Genomic DNA, 16701 nt, shown 5'->3' on the forward strand with positions numbered 1-16701 from the left:
AGATGCTGAGGCAGTTTGGACTCTACTCCTTAAAGAGCTAGAGCCATAGCTTTTTTTCCTGAGCAGGAGTGGACTCTGTGCTTTAGCATCTCACGGGCAAATTGTATTTTGTTAATGAGTGTAACTTAGCAAGCCATACCCCAAAAAGTGTTAGTTAGATTTTTTTGTAATATAGATAATGCAGTGTCCTAGGGTAGGTATTCTATTAGAAAACGTAGGGAAGGAATGAAAGTTAGGATAAGGAGTAAAACTAAATACAGGATGGAGACGACCGTCGGTAGCTGCGGTTCGACTGTCCCTTTCCTTTGAGCGGCCCCTCAATGTTTTGGGAACGGGCGGAGGACATTGTCTCCATTAGAATGGGCTCCCTTGTGGTGCTGATGCGCGTTGGACTCCGTTCCTTGAATTCAACTCCCCTCCAGAGATCGAGTTCGACTCCTTTTCAGAGGTCGAGTGTTGAGTCTCACTTTCCATGTGAAGGAAGGGAGGCTTTGCAGTGCGATAGCATCGCAGGGGCAAACTGTATTTATGTTAGTAGGTTTTAGGTGAGCTAACCAGGTGGTGACCCTTGCAGACTGGACAGTCAAACTTTCTGGACCATCAAGCCGTTTGCAATTTTTGACCTACTTAATAGGTGATGTTGGTGTGACAAGTAGTACATCAATCAATTCTGGAGATGGAATGGCCGGCGAAAGGGGTTGGAGGTGCGCCGGAATCTTTTTTAACACCATGTGTGTATGTACTGAAGGACTGCATACTTGTTGTTAAATTCATTTTTATCGGTTTATTGGTCTAGAAAATTGACAGGAACGGGCGCCCTTGAGATGCTGAGGCAGTTTGGACTCTACTCCTTAAAGAGCTAGAGCCATAGCTTTTTTTCCTGAGCAGGAGTGGACTCTGTGCTTTAGCATCTCACGGGCAAATTGTATTTTGTTAATGAGTGTAATTTAGCAAGCCATACCCCAAAAAGTGTTAGTTAGATTTTTTTGTAATATAGATAATGCAGTGTCCTAGGGTAGGTATTCTATTAGAAAACGTAGGGAAGGAATGAAAGTTAGGATAAGGAGTAAAACTAAATACAGGATGGAGACGACCGTCGGTAGCTGCGGTTCGACTGTCCCTTTCCTTTGAGCGGCCCCTCAATGTTTTGGGAACGGGCGGAGGACATTGTCTCCATTAGAATGGGCTCCCTTGTGGTGCTGATGCGCGTTGGACTCCGTTCCTTGAATTCAACTCCCCTCCAGAGATCGAGTTCGACTCCTTTTCAGAGGTCGAGTGTTGAGTCTCACTTTCCATGTGAAGGAAGGGAGGCTTTGCAGTGCGATAGCATCGCAGGGGCAAACTGTATTTATGTTAGTAGGTTTTAGGTGAGCTAACCAGGTGGTGACCCTTGCAGACTGGACAGTCAAACTTTCTGGACCATCAAGCCGTTTGCAATTTTTGACCTACTTAATAGGTGATGTTGGTGTGACAAGTAGTACATCAATCAATTCTGGAGATGGAATGGCCGGCGAAAGGGGTTGGAGGTGCGCCGGAATCTTTTTTAACACCATGTGTGTATGTACTGAAGGACTGCATACTTGTTGTTAAATTCATTTTTATCGGTTTATTGGTCTAGAAAATTGACAGGAACGGGCGCCCTTGAGATGCTGAGGCAGTTTGGACTCTACTCCTTAAAGAGCTAGAGCCATAGCTTTTTTTCCTGAGCAGGAGTGGACTCTGTGCTTTAGCATCTCACGGGCAAATTGTATTTTGTTAATGAGTGTAACTTAGCAAGCCATACCCCAAAAAGTGTTAGTTAGATTTTTTTGTAATATAGATAATGCAGTGTCCTAGGGTAGGTATTCTATTAGAAAACGTAGGGAAGGAATGAAAGTTAGGATAAGGAGTAAAACTAAATACAGGATGGAGACGACCGTCGGTAGCTGCGGTTCGACTGTCCCTTTCCTTTGAGCGGCCCCTCAATGTTTTGGGAACGGGCGGAGGACATTGTCTCCATTAGAATGGGCTCCCTTGTGGTGCTGATGCGCGTTGGACTCCGTTCCTTGAATTCAACTCCCCTCCAGAGATCGAGTTCGACTCCTTTTCAGAGGTCGAGTGTTGAGTCTCACTTTCCATGTGAAGGAAGGGAGGCTTTGCAGTGCGATAGCATCGCAGGGGCAAACTGTATTTATGTTAGTAGGTTTTAGGTGAGCTAACCAGGTGGTGACCCTTGCAGACTGGACAGTCAAACTTTCTGGACCATCAAGCCGTTTGCAATTTTTGACCTACTTAATAGGTGATGTTGGTGTGACAAGTAGTACATCAATCAATTCTGGAAATGGAATGGCCGGCGAAAGGGGTTGGAGGTGCGCCGGAATCTTTTTTAACACCATGTGTGTATGTACTGAAGGACTGCATACTTGTTGTTAAATTCATTTTTATCGGTTTATTGGTCTAGAAAATTGACAGGAACGGGCGCCCTTGAGATGCTGAGGCAGTTTGGACTCTACTCCTTAAAGAGCTAGAGCCATAGCTTTTTTTCCTGAGCAGGAGTGGACTCTGTGCTTTAGCATCTCACGGGCAAATTGTATTTTGTTAATGAGTGTAATTTAGCAAGCCATACCCCAAAAAGTGTTAGTTAGATTTTTTTGTAATATAGATAATGCAGTGTCCTAGGGTAGGTATTCTATTAGAAAACGTAGGGAAGGAATGAAAGTTAGGATAAGGAGTAAAACTAAATACAGGATGGAGACGACCGTCGGTAGCTGCGGTTCGACTGTCCCTTTCCTTTGAGCGGCCCCTCAATGTTTTGGGAACGGGCGGAGGACATTGTCTCCATTAGAATGGGCTCCCTTGTGGTGCTGATGCGCGTTGGACTCCGTTCCTTGAATTCAACTCCCCTCCAGAGATCGAGTTCGACTCCTTTTCAGAGGTCGAGTGTTGAGTCTCACTTTCCATGTGAAGGAAGGGAGGCTTTGCAGTGCGATAGCATCGCAGGGGCAAACTGTATTTATGTTAGTAGGTTTTAGGTGAGCTAACCAGGTGGTGACCCTTGCAGACTGGACAGTCAAACTTTCTGGACCATCAAGCCGTTTGCAATTTTTGACCTACTTAATAGGTGATGTTGGTGTGACAAGTAGTACATCAATCAATTCTGGAAATGGAATGGCCGGCGAAAGGGGTTGGAGGTGCGCCGGAATCTTTTTTAACACCATGTGTGTATGTACTGAAGGACTGCATACTTGTTGTTAAATTCATTTTTATCGGTTTATTGGTCTAGAAAATTGACAGGAACGGGCGCCCTTGAGATGCTGAGGCAGTTTGGACTCTACTCCTTAAAGAGCTAGAGCCATAGCTTTTTTTCCTGAGCAGGAGTGGACTCTGTGCTTTAGCATCTCACGGGCAAATTGTATTTTGTTAATGAGTGTAACTTAGCAAGCCATACCCCAAAAAGTGTTAGTTAGATTTTTTTGTAATATAGATAATGCAGTGTCCTAGGGTAGGTATTCTATTAGAAAACGTAGGGAAGGAATGAAAGTTAGGATAAGGAGTAAAACTAAATACAGGATGGAGACGACCGTCGGTAGCTGCGGTTCGACTGTCCCTTTCCTTTGAGCGGCCCCTCAATGTTTTGGGAACGGGCGGAGGACATTGTCTCCATTAGAATGGGCTCCCTTGTGGTGCTGATGCGCGTTGGACTCCGTTCCTTGAATTCAACTCCCCTCCAGAGATCGAGTTCGACTCCTTTTCAGAGGTCGAGTGTTGAGTCTCACTTTCCATGTGAAGGAAGGGAGGCTTTGCAGTGCGATAGCATCGCAGGGGCAAACTGTATTTATGTTAGTAGGTTTTAGGTGAGCTAACCAGGTGGTGACCCTTGCAGACTGGACAGTCAAACTTTCTGGACCATCAAGCCGTTTGCAATTTTTGACCTACTTAATAGGTGATGTTGGTGTGACAAGTAGTACATCAATCAATTCTGGAGATGGAATGGCCGGCGAAAGGGGTTGGAGGTGCGCCGGAATCTTTTTTAACACCATGTGTGTATGTACTGAAGGACTGCATACTTGTTGTTAAATTCATTTTTATCGGTTTATTGGTCTAGAAAATTGACAGGAACGGGCGCCCTTGAGATGCTGAGGCAGTTTGGACTCTACTCCTTAAAGAGCTAGAGCCATAGCTTTTTTTCCTGAGCAGGAGTGGACTCTGTGCTTTAGCATCTCACGGGCAAATTGTATTTTGTTAATGAGTGTAACTTAGCAAGCCATACCCCAAAAAGTGTTAGTTAGATTTTTTTGTAATATAGATAATGCAGTGTCCTAGGGTAGGTATTCTATTAGAAAACGTAGGGAAGGAATGAAAGTTAGGATAAGGAGTAAAACTAAATACAGGATGGAGACGACCGTCGGTAGCTGCGGTTCGACTGTCCCTTTCCTTTGAGCGGCCCCTCAATGTTTTGGGAACGGGCGGAGGACATTGTCTCCATTAGAATGGGCTCCCTTGTGGTGCTGATGCGCGTTGGACTCCGTTCCTTGAATTCAACTCCCCTCCAGAGATCGAGTTCGACTCCTTTTCAGAGGTCGAGTGTTGAGTCTCACTTTCCATGTGAAGGAAGGGAGGCTTTGCAGTGCGATAGCATCGCAGGGGCAAACTGTATTTATGTTAGTAGGTTTTAGGTGAGCTAACCAGGTGGTGACCCTTGCAGACTGGACAGTCAAACTTTCTGGACCATCAAGCCGTTTGCAATTTTTGACCTACTTAATAGGTGATGTTGGTGTGACAAGTAGTACATCAATCAATTCTGGAGATGGAATGGCCGGCGAAAGGGGTTGGAGGTGCGCCGGAATCTTTTTTAACACCATGTGTGTATGTACTGAAGGACTGCATACTTGTTGTTAAATTCATTTTTATCGGTTTATTGGTCTAGAAAATTGACAGGAACGGGCGCCCTTGAGATGCTGAGGCAGTTTGGACTCTACTCCTTAAAGAGCTAGAGCCATAGCTTTTTTTCCTGAGCAGGAGTGGACTCTGTGCTTTAGCATCTCACGGGCAAATTGTATTTTGTTAATGAGTGTAACTTAGCAAGCCATACCCCAAAAAGTGTTAGTTAGATTTTTTTGTAATATAGATAATGCAGTGTCCTAGGGTAGGTATTCTATTAGAAAACGTAGGGAAGGAATGAAAGTTAGGATAAGGAGTAAAACTAAATACAGGATGGAGACGACCGTCGGTAGCTGCGGTTCGACTGTCCCTTTCCTTTGAGCGGCCCCTCAATGTTTTGGGAACGGGCGGAGGACATTGTCTCCATTAGAATGGGCTCCCTTGTGGTGCTGATGCGCGTTGGACTCCGTTCCTTGAATTCAACTCCCCTCCAGAGATCGAGTTCGACTCCTTTTCAGAGGTCGAGTGTTGAGTCTCACTTTCCATGTGAATGAAGGGAGGCTTTGCAGTGCGATAGCATCGCAGGGGCAAACTGTATTTATGTTAGTAGGTTTTAGGTGAGCTAACCAGGTGGTGACCCTTGCAGACTGGACAGTCAAACTTTCTGGACCATCAAGCCGTTTGCAATTTTTGACCTACTTAATAGGTGATGTTGGTGTGACAAGTAGTACATCAATCAATTCTGGAGATGGAATGGCCGGCGAAAGGGGTTGGAGGTGCGCCGGAATCTTTTTTAACACCATGTGTGTATGTACTGAAGGACTGCATACTTGTTGTTAAATTCATTTTTATCGGTTTATTGGTCTAGAAAATTGACAGGAACGGGCGCCCTTGAGATGCTGAGGCAGTTTGGACTCTACTCCTTAAAGAGCTAGAGCCATAGCTTTTTTTCCTGAGCAGGAGTGGACTCTGTGCTTTAGCATCTCACGGGCAAATTGTATTTTGTTAATGAGTGTAATTTAGCAAGCCATACCCCAAAAAGTGTTAGTTAGATTTTTTTGTAATATAGATAATGCAGTGTCCTAGGGTAGGTATTCTATTAGAAAACGTAGGGAAGGAATGAAAGTTAGGATAAGGAGTAAAACTAAATACAGGATGGAGACGACCGTCGGTAGCTGCGGTTCGACTGTCCCTTTCCTTTGAGCGGCCCCTCAATGTTTTGGGAACGGGCGGAGGACATTGTCTCCATTAGAATGGGCTCCCTTGTGGTGCTGATGCGCGTTGGACTCCGTTCCTTGAATTCAACTCCCCTCCAGAGATCGAGTTCGACTCCTTTTCAGAGGTCGAGTGTTGAGTCTCACTTTCCATGTGAAGGAAGGGAGGCTTTGCAGTGCGATAGCATCGCAGGGGCAAACTGTATTTATGTTAGTAGGTTTTAGGTGAGCTAACCAGGTGGTGACCCTTGCAGACTGGACAGTCAAACTTTCTGGACCATCAAGCCGTTTGCAATTTTTGACCTACTTAATAGGTGATGTTGGTGTGACAAGTAGTACATCAATCAATTCTGGAGATGGAATGGCCGGCGAAAGGGGTTGGAGGTGCGCCGGAATCTTTTTTAACACCATGTGTGTATGTACTGAAGGACTGCATACTTGTTGTTAAATTCATTTTTATCGGTTTATTGGTCTAGAAAATTGACAGGAACGGGCGCCCTTGAGATGCTGAGGCAGTTTGGACTCTACTCCTTAAAGAGCTAGAGCCATAGCTTTTTTTCCTGAGCAGGAGTGGACTCTGTGCTTTAGCATCTCACGGGCAAATTGTATTTTGTTAATGAGTGTAATTTAGCAAGCCATACCCCAAAAAGTGTTAGTTAGATTTTTTTGTAATATAGATAATGCAGTGTCCTAGGGTAGGTATTCTATTAGAAAACGTAGGGAAGGAATGAAAGTTAGGATAAGGAGTAAAACTAAATACAGGATGGAGACGACCGTCGGTAGCTGCGGTTCGACTGTCCCTTTCCTTTGAGCGGCCCCTCAATGTTTTGGGAACGGGCGGAGGACATTGTCTCCATTAGAATGGGCTCCCTTGTGGTGCTGATGCGCGTTGGACTCCGTTCCTTGAATTCAACTCCCCTCCAGAGATCGAGTTCGACTCCTTTTCAGAGGTCGAGTGTTGAGTCTCACTTTCCATGTGAAGGAAGGGAGGCTTTGCAGTGCGATAGCATCGCAGGGGCAAACTGTATTTATGTTAGTAGGTTTTAGGTGAGCTAACCAGGTGGTGACCCTTGCAGACTGGACAGTCAAACTTTCTGGACCATCAAGCCGTTTGCAATTTTTGACCTACTTAATAGGTGATGTTGGTGTGACAAGTAGTACATCAATCAATTCTGGAGATGGAATGGCCGGCGAAAGGGGTTGGAGGTGCGCCGGAATCTTTTTTAACACCATGTGTGTATGTACTGAAGGACTGCATACTTGTTGTTAAATTCATTTTTATCGGTTTATTGGTCTAGAAAATTGACAGGAACGGGCGCCCTTGAGATGCTGAGGCAGTTTGGACTCTACTCCTTAAAGAGCTAGAGCCATAGCTTTTTTTCCTGAGCAGGAGTGGACTCTGTGCTTTAGCATCTCACGGGCAAATTGTATTTTGTTAATGAGTGTAACTTAGCAAGCCATACCCCAAAAAGTGTTAGTTAGATTTTTTTGTAATATAGATAATGCAGTGTCCTAGGGTAGGTATTCTATTAGAAAACGTAGGGAAGGAATGAAAGTTAGGATAAGGAGTAAAACTAAATACAGGATGGAGACGACCGTCGGTAGCTGCGGTTCGACTGTCCCTTTCCTTTGAGCGGCCCCTCAATGTTTTGGGAACGGGCGGAGGACATTGTCTCCATTAGAATGGGCTCCCTTGTGGTGCTGATGCGCGTTGGACTCCGTTCCTTGAATTCAACTCCCCTCCAGAGATCGAGTTTGACTCCTTTTCAGAGGTCGAGTGTTGAGTCTCACTTTCCATGTGAAGGAAGGGAGGCTTTGCAGTGCGATAGCATCGCAGGGGCAAACTGTATTTATGTTAGTAGGTTTTAGGTGAGCTAACCAGGTGGTGACCCTTGCAGACTGGACAGTCAAACTTTCTGGACCATCAAGCCGTTTGCAATTTTTGACCTACTTAATAGGTGATGTTGGTGTGACAAGTAGTACATCAATCAATTCTGGAGATGGAATGGCCGGCGAAAGGGGTTGGAGGTGCGCCGGAATCTTTTTTAACACCATGTGTGTATGTACTGAAGGACTGCATACTTGTTGTTAAATTCATTTTTATCGGTTTATTGGTCTAGAAAATTGACAGGAACGGGCGCCCTTGAGATGCTGAGGCAGTTTGGACTCTACTCCTTAAAGAGCTAGAGCCATAGCTTTTTTTCCTGAGCAGGAGTGGACTCTGTGCTTTAGCATCTCACGGGCAAATTGTATTTTGTTAATGAGTGTAACTTAGCAAGCCATACCCCAAAAAGTGTTAGTTAGATTTTTTTGTAATATAGATAATGCAGTGTCCTAGGGTAGGTATTCTATTAGAAAACGTAGGGAAGGAATGAAAGTTAGGATAAGGAGTAAAACTAAATACAGGATGGAGACGACCGTCGGTAGCTGCGGTTCGACTGTCCCTTTCCTTTGAGCGGCCCCTCAATGTTTTGGGAACGGGCGGAGGACATTGTCTCCATTAGAATGGGCTCCCTTGTGGTGCTGATGCGCGTTGGACTCCGTTCCTTGAATTCAACTCCCCTCCAGAGATCGAGTTCGACTCCTTTTCAGAGGTCGAGTGTTGAGTCTCACTTTCCATGTGAAGGAAGGGAGGCTTTGCAGTGCGATAGCATCGCAGGGGCAAACTGTATTTATGTTAGTAGGTTTTAGGTGAGCTAACCAGGTGGTGACCCTTGCAGACTGGACAGTCAAACTTTCTGGACCATCAAGCCGTTTGCAATTTTTGACCTACTTAATAGGTGATGTTGGTGTGACAAGTAGTACATCAATCAATTCTGGAGATGGAATGGCCGGCGAAAGGGGTTGGAGGTGCGCCGGAATCTTTTTTAACACCATGTGTGTATGTACTGAAGGACTGCATACTTGTTGTTAAATTCATTTTTATCGGTTTATTGGTCTAGAAAATTGACAGGAACGGGCGCCCTTGAGATGCTGAGGCAGTTTGGACTCTACTCCTTAAAGAGCTAGAGCCATAGCTTTTTTTCCTGAGCAGGAGTGGACTCTGTGCTTTAGCATCTCACGGGCAAATTGTATTTTGTTAATGAGTGTAATTTAGCAAGCCATACCCCAAAAAGTGTTAGTTAGATTTTTTTGTAATATAGATAATGCAGTGTCCTAGGGTAGGTATTCTATTAGAAAACGTAGGGAAGGAATGAAAGTTAGGATAAGGAGTAAAACTAAATACAGGATGGAGACGACCGTCGGTAGCTGCGGTTCGACTGTCCCTTTCCTTTGAGCGGCCCCTCAATGTTTTGGGAACGGGCGGAGGACATTGTCTCCATTAGAATGGGCTCCCTTGTGGTGCTGATGCGCGTTGGACTCCGTTCCTTGAATTCAACTCCCCTCCAGAGATCGAGTTCGACTCCTTTTCAGAGGTCGAGTGTTGAGTCTCACTTTCCATGTGAAGGAAGGGAGGCTTTGCAGTGCGATAGCATCGCAGGGGCAAACTGTATTTATGTTAGTAGGTTTTAGGTGAGCTAACCAGGTGGTGACCCTTGCAGACTGGACAGTCAAACTTTCTGGACCATCAAGCCGTTTGCAATTTTTGACCTACTTAATAGGTGATGTTGGTGTGACAAGTAGTACATCAATCAATTCTGGAGATGGAATGGCCGGCGAAAGGGGTTGGAGGTGCGCCGGAATCTTTTTTAACACCATGTGTGTATGTACTGAAGGACTGCATACTTGTTGTTAAATTCATTTTTATCGGTTTATTGGTCTAGAAAATTGACAGGAACGGGCGCCCTTGAGATGCTGAGGCAGTTTGGACTCTACTCCTTAAAGAGCTAGAGCCATAGCTTTTTTTCCTGAGCAGGAGTGGACTCTGTGCTTTAGCATCTCACGGGCAAATTGTATTTTGTTAATGAGTGTAACTTAGCAAGCCATACCCCAAAAAGTGTTAGTTAGATTTTTTTGTAATATAGATAATGCAGTGTCCTAGGGTAGGTATTCTATTAGAAAACGTAGGGAAGGAATGAAAGTTAGGATAAGGAGTAAAACTAAATACAGGATGGAGACGACCGTCGGTAGCTGCGGTTCGACTGTCCCTTTCCTTTGAGCGGCCCCTCAATGTTTTGGGAACGGGCGGAGGACATTGTCTCCATTAGAATGGGCTCCCTTGTGGTGCTGATGCGCGTTGGACTCCGTTCCTTGAATTCAACTCCCCTCCAGAGATCGAGTTCGACTCCTTTTCAGAGGTCGAGTGTTGAGTCTCACTTTCCATGTGAAGGAAGGGAGGCTTTGCAGTGCGATAGCATCGCAGGGGCAAACTGTATTTATGTTAGTAGGTTTTAGGTGAGCTAACCAGGTGGTGACCCTTGCAGACTGGACAGTCAAACTTTCTGGACCATCAAGCCGTTTGCAATTTTTGACCTACTTAATAGGTGATGTTGGTGTGACAAGTAGTACATCAATCAATTCTGGAAATGGAATGGCCGGCGAAAGGGGTTGGAGGTGCGCCGGAATCTTTTTTAACACCATGTGTGTATGTACTGAAGGACTGCATACTTGTTGTTAAATTCATTTTTATCGGTTTATTGGTCTAGAAAATTGACAGGAACGGGCGCCCTTGAGATGCTGAGGCAGTTTGGACTCTACTCCTTAAAGAGCTAGAGCCATAGCTTTTTTTCCTGAGCAGGAGTGGACTCTGTGCTTTAGCATCTCACGGGCAAATTGTATTTTGTTAATGAGTGTAACTTAGCAAGCCATACCCCAAAAAGTGTTAGTTAGATTTTTTTGTAATATAGATAATGCAGTGTCCTAGGGTAGGTATTCTATTAGAAAACGTAGGGAAGGAATGAAAGTTAGGATAAGGAGTAAAACTAAATACAGGATGGAGACGACCGTCGGTAGCTGCGGTTCGACTGTCCCTTTCCTTTGAGCGGCCCCTCAATGTTTTGGGAACGGGCGGAGGACATTGTCTCCATTAGAATGGGCTCCCTTGTGGTGCTGATGCGCGTTGGACTCCGTTCCTTGAATTCAACTCCCCTCCAGAGATCGAGTTCGACTCCTTTTCAGAGGTCGAGTGTTGAGTCTCACTTTCCATGTGAAGGAAGGGAGGCTTTGCAGTGCGATAGCATCGCAGGGGCAAACTGTATTTATGTTAGTAGGTTTTAGGTGAGCTAACCAGGTGGTGACCCTTGCAGACTGGACAGTCAAACTTTCTGGACCATCAAGCCGTTTGCAATTTTTGACCTACTTAATAGGTGATGTTGGTGTGACAAGTAGTACATCAATCAATTCTGGAGATGGAATGGCCGGCGAAAGGGGTTGGAGGTGCGCCGGAATCTTTTTTAACACCATGTGTGTATGTACTGAAGGACTGCATACTTGTTGTTAAATTCATTTTTATCGGTTTATTGGTCTAGAAAATTGACAGGAACGGGCGCCCTTGAGATGCTGAGGCAGTTTGGACTCTACTCCTTAAAGAGCTAGAGCCATAGCTTTTTTTCCTGAGCAGGAGTGGACTCTGTGCTTTAGCATCTCACGGGCAAATTGTATTTTGTTAATGAGTGTAATTTAGCAAGCCATACCCCAAAAAGTGTTAGTTAGATTTTTTTGTAATATAGATAATGCAGTGTCCTAGGGTAGGTATTCTATTAGAAAACGTAGGGAAGGAATGAAAGTTAGGATAAGGAGTAAAACTAAATACAGGATGGAGACGACCGTCGGTAGCTGCGGTTCGACTGTCCCTTTCCTTTGAGCGGCCCCTCAATGTTTTGGGAACGGGCGGAGGACATTGTCTCCATTAGAATGGGCTCCCTTGTGGTGCTGATGCGCGTTGGACTCCGTTCCTTGAATTCAACTCCCCTCCAGAGATCGAGTTCGACTCCTTTTCAGAGGTCGAGTGTTGAGTCTCACTTTCCATGTGAAGGAAGGGAGGCTTTGCAGTGCGATAGCATCGCAGGGGCAAACTGTATTTATGTTAGTAGGTTTTAGGTGAGCTAACCAGGTGGTGACCCTTGCAGACTGGACAGTCAAACTTTCTGGACCATCAAGCCGTTTGCAATTTTTGACCTACTTAATAGGTGATGTTGGTGTGACAAGTAGTACATCAATCAATTCTGGAGATGGAATGGCCGGCGAAAGGGGTTGGAGGTGCGCCGGAATCTTTTTTAACACCATGTGTGTATGTACTGAAGGACTGCATACTTGTTGTTAAATTCATTTTTATCGGTTTATTGGTCTAGAAAATTGACAGGAACGGGCGCCCTTGAGATGCTGAGGCAGTTTGGACTCTACTCCTTAAAGAGCTAGAGCCATAGCTTTTTTTCCTGAGCAGGAGTGGACTCTGTGCTTTAGCATCTCACGGGCAAATTGTATTTTGTTAATGAGTGTAATTTAGCAAGCCATACCCCAAAAAGTGTTAGTTAGATTTTTTTGTAATATAGATAATGCAGTGTCCTAGGGTAGGTATTCTATTAGAAAACGTAGGGAAGGAATGAAAGTTAGGATAAGGAGTAAAACTAAATACAGGATGGAGACGACCGTCGGTAGCTGCGGTTCGACTGTCCCTTTCCTTTGAGCGGCCCCTCAATGTTTTGGGAACGGGCGGAGGACATTGTCTCCATTAGAATGGGCTCCCTTGTGGTGCTGATGCGCGTTGGACTCCGTTCCTTGAATTCAACTCCCCTCCAGAGATCGAGTTCGACTCCTTTTCAGAGGTCGAGTGTTGAGTCTCACTTTCCATGTGAAGGAAGGGAGGCTTTGCAGTGCGATAGCATCGCAGGGGCAAACTGTATTTATGTTAGTAGGTTTTAGGTGAGCTAACCAGGTGGTGACCCTTGCAGACTGGACAGTCAAACTTTCTGGACCATCAAGCCGTTTGCAATTTTTGACCTACTTAATAGGTGATGTTGGTGTGACAAGTAGTACATCAATCAATTCTGGAGATGGAATGGCCGGCGAAAGGGGTTGGAGGTGCGCCGGAATCTTTTTTAACACCATGTGTGTATGTACTGAAGGACTGCATACTTGTTGTTAAATTCATTTTTATCGGTTTATTGGTCTAGAAAATTGACAGGAACGGGCGCCCTTGAGATGCTGAGGCAGTTTGGACTCTACTCCTTAAAGAGCTAGAGCCATAGCTTTTTTTCCTGAGCAGGAGTGGACTCTGTGCTTTAGCATCTCACGGGCAAATTGTATTTTGTTAATGAGTGTAACTTAGCAAGCCATACCCCAAAAAGTGTTAGTTAGATTTTTTTGTAATATAGATAATGCAGTGTCCTAGGGTAGGTATTCTATTAGAAAACGTAGGGAAGGAATGAAAGTTAGGATAAGGAGTAAAACTAAATACAGGATGGAGACGACCGTCAGTAGCTGCGGTTCGACTGTCCCTTTCCTTTGAGCGGCCCCTCAATGTTTTGGGAACGGGCGGAGGACATTGTCTCCATTAGAATGGGCTCCCTTGTGGTGCTGATGCGCGTTGGACTCCGTTCCTTGAATTCAACTCCCCTCCAGAGATCGAGTTTGACTCCTTTTCAGAGGTCGAGTGTTGAGTCTCACTTTCCATGTGAAGGAAGGGAGGCTTTGCAGTGCGATAGCATCGCAGGGGCAAACTGTATTTATGTTAGTAGGTTTTAGGTGAGCTAACCAGGTGGTGACCCTTGCAGACTGGACAGTCAAACTTTCTGGACCATCAAGCCGTTTGCAATTTTTGACCTACTTAATAGGTGATGTTGGTGTGACAAGTAGTACATCAATCAATTCTGGAGATGGAATGGCCGGCGAAAGGGGTTGGAGGTGCGCCGGAATCTTTTTTAACACCATGTGTGTATGTACTGAAGGACTGCATACTTGTTGTTAAATTCATTTTTATCGGTTTATTGGTCTAGAAAATTGACAGGAACGGGCGCCCTTGAGATGCTGAGGCAGTTTGGACTCTACTCCTTAAAGAGCTAGAGCCATAGCTTTTTTTCCTGAGCAGGAGTGGACTCTGTGCTTTAGCATCTCACGGGCAAATTGTATTTTGTTAATGAGTGTAACTTAGCAAGCCATACCCCAAAAAGTGTTAGTTAGATTTTTTTGTAATATAGATAATGCAGTGTCCTAGGGTAGGTATTCTATTAGAAAACGTAGGGAAGGAATGAAAGTTAGGATAAGGAGTAAAACTAAATACAGGATGGAGACGACCGTCGGTAGCTGCGGTTCGACTGTCCCTTTCCTTTGAGCGGCCCCTCAATGTTTTGGGAACGGGCGGAGGACATTGTCTCCATTAGAATGGGCTCCCTTGTGGTGCTGATGCGCGTTGGACTCCGTTCCTTGAATTCAACTCCCCTCCAGAGATCGAGTTCGACTCCTTTTCAGAGGTCGAGTGTTGAGTCTCACTTTCCATGTGAAGGAAGGGAGGCTTTGCAGTGCGATAGCATCGCAGGGGCAAACTGTATTTATGTTAGTAGGTTTTAGGTGAGCTAACCAGGTGGTGACCCTTGCAGACTGGACAGTCAAACTTTCTGGACCATCAAGCCGTTTGCAATTTTTGACCTACTTAATAGGTGATGTTGGTGTGACAAGTAGTACATCAATCAATTCTGGAGATGGAATGGCCGGCGAAAGGGGTTGGAGGTGCGCCGGAATCTTTTTTAACACCATGTGTGTATGTACTGAAGGACTGCATACTTGTTGTTAAATTCATTTTTATCGGTTTATTGGTCTAGAAAATTGACAGGAACGGGCGCCCTTGAGATGCTGAGGCAGTTTGGACTCTACTCCTTAAAGAGCTAGAGCCATAGCTTTTTTTCCTGAGCAGGAGTGGACTCTGTGCTTTAGCATCTCACGGGCAAATTGTATTTTGTTAATGAGTGTAACTTAGCAAGCCATACCCCAAAAAGTGTTAGTTAGATTTTTTTGTAATATAGATAATGCAGTGTCCTAGGGTAGGTATTCTATTAGAAAACGTAGGGAAGGAATGAAAGTTAGGATAAGGAGTAAAACTAAATACAGGATGGAGACGACCGTCGGTAGCTGCGGTTCGACTGTCCCTTTCCTTTGAGCGGCCCCTCAATGTTTTGGGAACGGGCGGAGGACATTGTCTCCATTAGAATGGGCTCCCTTGTGGTGCTGATGCGCGTTGGACTCCGTTCCTTGAATTCAACTCCCCTCCAGAGATCGAGTTCGACTCCTTTTCAGAGGTCGAGTGTTGAGTCTCACTTTCCATGTGAAGGAAGGGAGGCTTTGCAGTGCGATAGCATCGCAGGGGCAAACTGTATTTATGTTAGTAGGTTTTAGGTGAGCTAACCAGGTGGTGACCCTTGCAGACTGGACAGTCAAACTTTCTGGACCATCAAGCCGTTTGCAATTTTTGACCTACTTAATAGGTGATGTTGGTGTGACAAGTAGTACATCAATCAATTCTGGAGATGGAATGGCCGGCGAAAGGGGTTGGAGGTGCGCCGGAATCTTTTTTAACACCATGTGTGTATGTACTGAAGGACTGCATACTTGTTGTTAAATTCATTTTTATCGGTTTATTGGTCTAGAAAATTGACAGGAACGGGCGCCCTTGAGATGCTGAGGCAGTTTGGACTCTACTCCTTAAAGAGCTAGAGCCATAGCTTTTTTTCCTGAGCAGGAGTGGACTCTGTGCTTTAGCATCTCACGGGCAAATTGTATTTTGTTAATGAGTGTAACTTAGCAAGCCATACCCCAAAAAGTGTTAGTTAGATTTTTTTGTAATATAGATAATGCAGTGTCCTAGGGTAGGTATTCTATTAGAAAACGTAGGGAAGGAATGAAAGTTAGGATAAGGAGTAAAACTAAATACAGGATGGAGACGACCGTCGGTAGCTGCGTTCGACTGTCCCTTTCCTTTGAGCGGCCCCTCAATGTTTTGGGAACGGGCGGAGGACATTGTCTCCATTAGAATGGGCTCCCTTGTGGTGCTGATGCACGTTGGACTCCGTTCCTTGAATTCAACTCCCCTCCAGAGATCGAGTTCGACTCCTTTTCAGAGGTCGAGTGTTGAGTCTCACTTTCCATGTGAAGGAAGGGAGGCTTTGCAGTGCGATAGTATCGCAGGGGCAAACTGTATTTATGTTAGTAGGTTTTAGGTGAGCTAACCAGGTGGTGACCCTTGCAGACTGGACAGTCAAACTTTCTGGACCAGCAAGCCGTTTGCAATTTTTGACCTACTTAATAGGTGATGTTGGTGTGACAAGTAGTACATCAATCAATTCTGGAGATGGAATGGCCGGCGAAAGGGGTTGGAGGTGCGCCGGAATCTTTTTTAACACCATGTGTGTATGTACTGAAGGACTGCATACTTGTTGTTAAATTCATTTTTATCGGTTTATTGGTCTAGAAAATTGACAGGAACGGGCGCCCTTGAGATGCTGAGGCAGTTTGGACTCTACTCCTTAAAGAGCTAGAGCCATAGCTTTTTTTCCTGAGCAGGAGTGGACTCTGTGCTTTAGCATCTCACGGGCAAATTGTATTTTGTTAATGAGTGTAACTTAGCAAGCCATACCCCAAAAAGTGTTAGTTAGATTTTTTTGTAATATAGATAATGCAGTGTCCTAGGGTAGGTATTCAATTGGAAAACGTAGGGAAGGAATGAAAGTTAGGATAAGGAGTAAAACTAAATACAGGA

The sequence above is a fragment of the Eleutherodactylus coqui genome, chromosome 4 (assembly GCF_035609145.1).
Source record: "Eleutherodactylus coqui strain aEleCoq1 chromosome 4, aEleCoq1.hap1, whole genome shotgun sequence".
NCBI lineage: Eukaryota > Metazoa > Chordata > Amphibia > Anura > Eleutherodactylidae > Eleutherodactylus > Eleutherodactylus coqui.